We start from the raw sequence: 6,000 nt of genomic DNA, 5'->3' as shown, positions 1-6,000 counted from the left end.
AAACTCGGTTATTCCTTTGTGGGGGGTGGCAGTGGTTTATTGGTAAAGTATTTGCCCTTACACTCAAACATTGTTGGTCTGATACCCTTGTGTTCTTGGGCAAGACACTTTAAGCCCCCTTGTCACACTCTTCCCATATTATATACATATTTGTTATTGTAGTGCGAACGATGAGCAGTGACGTCACACTGGGACTGTTCTACATGTATTTCTATGGTGGAATCAGGCCTGTCGACAGAAATTTTGGGGCCCAGGGCAACAGGCCCCTTCGTCTATTTCCCTCGGTGGAATGTTCAGTACAGCAGACACGGTTCTTTTTTTTTTTTTATTTACATTTTCAGAAGTGATCAATACAAGCGTTCATGGTCCAGTTTAGGTGCTTGATTTTTAACAAAAAGGTGAGAGTGACTAATTGAAAAACTGATGTAATTTTAATCCGTGAGAGACTTGTTTAACATCTCAAATCATCTCACGTGTTGTAGTTCAAGCAAAGTCAGCACTTTCTGGTCAGATTATGTTGTCTGACGAAGGCCCAGTGCCGAAACGTTGCACGGTTTGTCCTAATAAATCTCACAATTTGTAAGTAAGACGGTGTATTTCTCTCTATGTTCTTGGGCTCCTCCGACGCACCCATCTCTAGGAATTGATGTGCGAAGTTCTCATTCTTTTATATGGTCAGATTATGTTAAAACAAAACTCAGATTAAAGTCTAACTTGAGTAAAAGAGTCTCAGACAAAGCAGGGAAAGTTGTTGATGTCAAAACAAATAACCAATAACATCGTGTATTACCCTATAAAAACCTCTTGGGACATATCCTCATATCAGCTAATTCTCTGATATCAGAAGTAATAAAATAATTAGATTTACCTGTTGATAGTGATAAAGGACGACAGATATGTGGGTCAATGTGAATCAACGGAGCCGTAAAACTTGTGGACTTGGTTTGGTTCTTAACACTACAACAGATTAGTAGATTACATAAGATTAGATAAAACACTTTGTGGATCTGAAGATGAATGAGTTGCAACAATGAGAATAAAATAATCTTGTGTACTAAGTGTAGTTTATCTCCTGTCCCTTGTAACCCAAAAAGGACTGTTATCGTATTTCAAACAAAGTGCCTCAGACCTTTTTTGACCTCTTTATTTACTCACAAGTCACAAATAAGTTTTTATACTACATGGTCATGGTCATTTTTAGAGTTTGTTTTAGCTTTTGGGCTTTGACCCTGGGACTTTTAACCAAGTAAAACTCCCCTGAAGCTCCCATTCCTTCCATGGTTTTATAAAATATATATTCTTGATGAGTCCACCCCCCCCCCCCCCTTAAATCCATTAAGTAACTATAAAATCAGCTATTAGACTGAGATCTTACTTAATTTGCAGGTTTTCTTTGGGCCTTCCGGTTTCCCCCCATTCACCCAAAACCTGAACAATGGGTCAAATGCTCTGATTATGTAAGGTCCTGACCAAGATTAGCTCAAAATCTGGAGATGGGTCCCTTGGGTGCAGCACCACTTCTAAGGAACAAAAATTGACTCTTGTGAGCTTTAAGACATGTTATAAGGTTGTTCCATAGACTGTATATATATAAATGGACATAGTTAACATTCTAGTCGCCACGTTCCAAATAGGAAGTTCACATGTGGCTCTTCTGGCTCCTTCTGACCCTGGCTCCCATTGACTTACAGTTAGAATATTGTGGCCTCTGTCTCTGTACCTGCTGCTGTGAGCCTCGTCATTTCAGTCTCTGCTCTACACGATCTACATCAGGGGAGTCAAACTCAAATTCACAGAGGCCAAAATTAAAAACTGGGACTAAGTCGTGGGCCAAACTAAATATTTACAGAAAAATTTCAACAACATTTGCATGTTTTCTCTTCTTTCGAGATATGTAATGTTAAACCTTTTCTTATTAAAATAAATGTTTAGTAACAGTTTTCCTTAAACATTGAATCCAGAACAAGTACAATATAAAATAATAACATTTTTAATAAATAATGTCTCTATAGTCTATGTGTAGCTGGCGGGCAGCTCTAATAAATATTTGATATGATCTCGAGGGCCAAATATAATTTTATCGTCTGACATGCCTGATCTACGTGATTTATTTTTGCTTTTCTTTGTCAAAAAAATCATATTTATAACATAGAGTCTGGCTCCAAATTCGCCCATATAACTGTCAGCATCACGTGTTTCTTTTGAGCGGAGCTGAACACTCTGGGTTGTGACAGCTTTTAATGATAGTGATACTATGGACTAGTACTTTGACCTGTCCAGTCCTGTCAGCTGCGTTCGTGTGTTTGTGGTGTAGCGTCATGTAGTGTCCCCCCGTATCGATCTCTCACCTCCTGCCCTCACGCGTCACTGTGGCCCTGCTCCAGACCCGGGGATATCTGGGGCTATAGTCCTCGCCCTGGACCAGACGAACATCAAAGGTACGCGTGGGGGAAGAGATAATGTGTGACGCTCTACTGATAACACATGAAAGACAGAAACAGAGAGAAAGAGTTGACAGAGAGGGAGAGAGAGAGTTTCACAATTTCATCATCGATAAAAAACATGGACATTTAACCCTGGACAACGATGGCATTTGCTCGTGATTGTGATGTCACCAGAATTTTTATTTAGCCAATATTATATCAATCGACAATTTAAGATGTTAAAGAGGGAGTATAATGCCAAAAACATGTTGGGACTTTCTGTTCTAACATTGAAACATGTCTGAAGAAGTTTTAGATGTCATCCATGCATGTTTGAGTACCGTATTTTTTGGACTATAAGTCACACTTTTTTCATGGCTTGGGTGGTCCTACGACTTATACTGCAGTGCAACTTATATATTAAAATTTCACACTGACAGTCTCACAAGGGCACTCAAGGCTTGTCAGTGTCAGTATCTGCTGCTCCTGTTCCTCCTGTACCACTGTCACTTGGCTCTACTGCGCATGTCTCCTGCAGAAAGAGCCTCTGTCCTGTCTGTATCATGTCAGTCGATCGCACCATTACTTCTGCATCACTAAAAATTTAAACAAACTTATAATGACGACTGAGAAGACTGAACACAAATGCCCCCAAAAAGAAAATCATATTTTGCAGATTACAAGCTGCAAGTGGCGAAATATTCAGCCGTAAACGGTAATCGAGCAGCAGAAAGAAAGTCACTGGACAGATGGACAAAGCCTGGTCTTCAGTGCCAACCGAAACCATCCTATCAGGATTCAGAAAGGCTGAAATAATTCAGAAAAATCTGGAACTGATGCTGAGTCTGACGACAGCTACACAGAAGAGGAAGTGGCGCTCTGTTTACCTCTGGAGGTCATGGAGTTGCTCAGAAGTGACACCGAGGATGAAGAATTGTATTTAGTGATTTGGAGTGAGATGGAGAGTTTGTTAAACTTGTTCTGTTCTGTTGTTTATGCTATAATTATCTGAAGAACTGTTCATATGTGACGTTAACAGTCTGTTGTTCTCTGGTCTAATGTTTTTACTAGAACTTGTCTTTCAAAAATGAAATGTTGGTTCCTGGTCTTTATTTTATAAAAATAAATTTCCCCCAAAAAGTGTGACTTATAGTCTGGTGGGACTTATATATGTTTTTTCTTCTTCATTTCGCATTTATTGGCTGGTGTGACTTACATTCTGGAGTGACTTATAGTCAGAAAAATACAGTAATCTAGTGATCTCGCTTGAGCCTATTCAAACCCTCTTTATGGTTAGCATTACAATTCTGCCCAGTACTCAGTCCACAAGCCTTCATCCTCTAAGATCCCACATGACAATTCTCCACAAATATGCAAAAGTATGATACAAAACAATACACTGCAACTTCTCAAACCTGGTGCAATGTGCAGTTGTTTCATCAGTGAAATGCACCCAGAGCGGCGTACTGAGCGGTCATTCAAAGGTATATGTTATCCTATGATAAATGGCCAGTCAGAGCTCAGAGACAATGATGTCACCACTTCACTGCGTTGGCACCGTGTTTGTCTGTGCGGGACGTTGGGACACAGCTGTTCCATGTTGACTTTTACTACAACTTTGACTTTTATCTGTTACTCTTCCTGCGATGGGTAAAGTGCAGTGATGTAATCAAATCTACAGAGTCCAGCTGATGACAAAAGCTCTTCAAATTAAGCAAATGTTCAGAAGTCGGATGAATTCTGCTTTGAAACTAAAGAAAAGTTGACGGGGAGACGACGCATGACACAACAATAAAAAGCCACGGCTGAGGGTGCAGATCTGTGGAGAGGTGACCCCACTCACAGTAAGAATAAAGTTTTTCAACATACTGTATTTTTGTGGATGAAGACCTTTGAAATTAAATTTTAAAAAAGTTTAATGTCACAGTCAAAAAGTCTAAAACATCACAGGCAAAAGCAATAACAAGCAGGTGACGGACTCTTTATTATTTCATAAGTTACACAGTGTCACTTTAACTTCATCCCTTTCCAAATATGGTAATCAGAAAACCTGCTGACTTAAAATTTGACCAGATAAGTGTCCTCTCTTCTCATAAACAAGTGAGAATGATGTCATGTGTCCTGTTTACCCCCACAGTGCACCGCTGCGTGATATGAGTGAATGATTTCTGCCGTGTTTTGTCCCAGAAGACGCTCAAACTTCACAAACATGTTACATCACAGGCCCTTCGTCGTACCCTCTCCTGTCTCCATCAGTGTAAATAAATAAATAAATAAAAGTGAAAATTATCCAAGTTTCCAATCGATAAAATGCTTTACAAAATGGTTTATTATTTATTAAAACTCAAACTTTGTCTTGTACCCAGAATAGTCACTTCTCCAGGACTTTACAAAAATGAATGTCTCGTTTTCAAATGGGCGTGATTGACAGATGGATTAACCAATCAGAAGCAGGCATGGCAAATCTGCGTCAAAACAAATGTGGCTGCTTATGAGGGGGGAAAAAGTAAACGAATATATCACAATGGACTGAAAAACATTGCACGTTTCTGCAGAATCAATGAGCGAAGCACCAAACTGTGATTTAGTTTGTAAATCAGTAGCACTAAAATAAATGAATCTGATTGGACGATCTTGTTCGATTCTGGCTCAAGACGCAATGGAGGAAGTGAGGGAGACTCCAAAACAAATTAAAACCAAAAATAAGACAACGAAAAAACAAAAATATTCTTCATTATTTGTCTCTAAAACTAAATGAGAAACAGATAACGATCTGTTTTTTAAGTTTTCGATTTTGTGTTTAAATTAATAATGGAAAAAATGGATAACGGCCATTTCCCATTTACGTGACTGCGATGCCGGACTTTTGCGCTGCATACGGACTGAACCAGGACTAAATCGGTCTCAGTCCTGGTCTGGTTCTGGCCTGGTCCTGGTCTCAGTTCCGGTCTCAATCACGGTCTGGTCCCAGTTTCAGTCCTGGTCTCAGTCCTGGTCTTACTCCCGGTCTGGTCCGAGTCTGGTCCTAGTCTACGTCCCGGTCTGGTTACGGTCTCAGTCCCAGTCTGGTCCCAGTCTCAGCCCTGTTTTGGTTCCGGTCTCAGTCCTGGTCTTAGTCCCGGTCTGGTCCGAGTATGGTCCTAGTCTACGTCAGGGTCTGGCACCGGTATCAGTCCCGGTCTGGTTCCAGTCTGGTCCGAGTCTGGTCCTGGTCTACGTCCCAATCTGGTTCCGGTCTCAGGTCTGGTCTCAGTCCCAGTCTGGTCCGAGTCTGGTCCTAGTCTACTTCCCAGTCTGGTTCCGGTCTCAGGTCTGGTCTCAGTCCCAGTCTGGTTCCGCTCTGGTCCGAGTCTGGTCCTGGTCTACGTCCCGATCTGGTTCCGGTCTCAGGTCTGGTCTCAGTCCCAGTCTGGTTCCGCTCTGGTCCGAGTCTGGTCCTGGTCTACGTCCCGGTGTGGTTCTGGTCTCAATCCTGGTCTCAGTCCTGGTCTCAATCCCAGTCTGGTTCCGGTCTCAGTCCTGGTCTGGTCCCGCTCTCAGTCCCAGTCTGGTCTCGGTCTAGTCCCGGTCTGGTCCT

This window comes from Boleophthalmus pectinirostris, unplaced genomic scaffold (assembly GCF_026225935.1).
Source record: "Boleophthalmus pectinirostris isolate CB_2022bp ecotype Guang Dong unplaced genomic scaffold, ASM2622593v1 HiC_scaffold_3, whole genome shotgun sequence".
NCBI classification, from domain to species: Eukaryota; Metazoa; Chordata; class Actinopteri; order Gobiiformes; family Gobiidae; genus Boleophthalmus; species Boleophthalmus pectinirostris.
Note: the sequence above shows the minus strand (reverse complement) of the source record.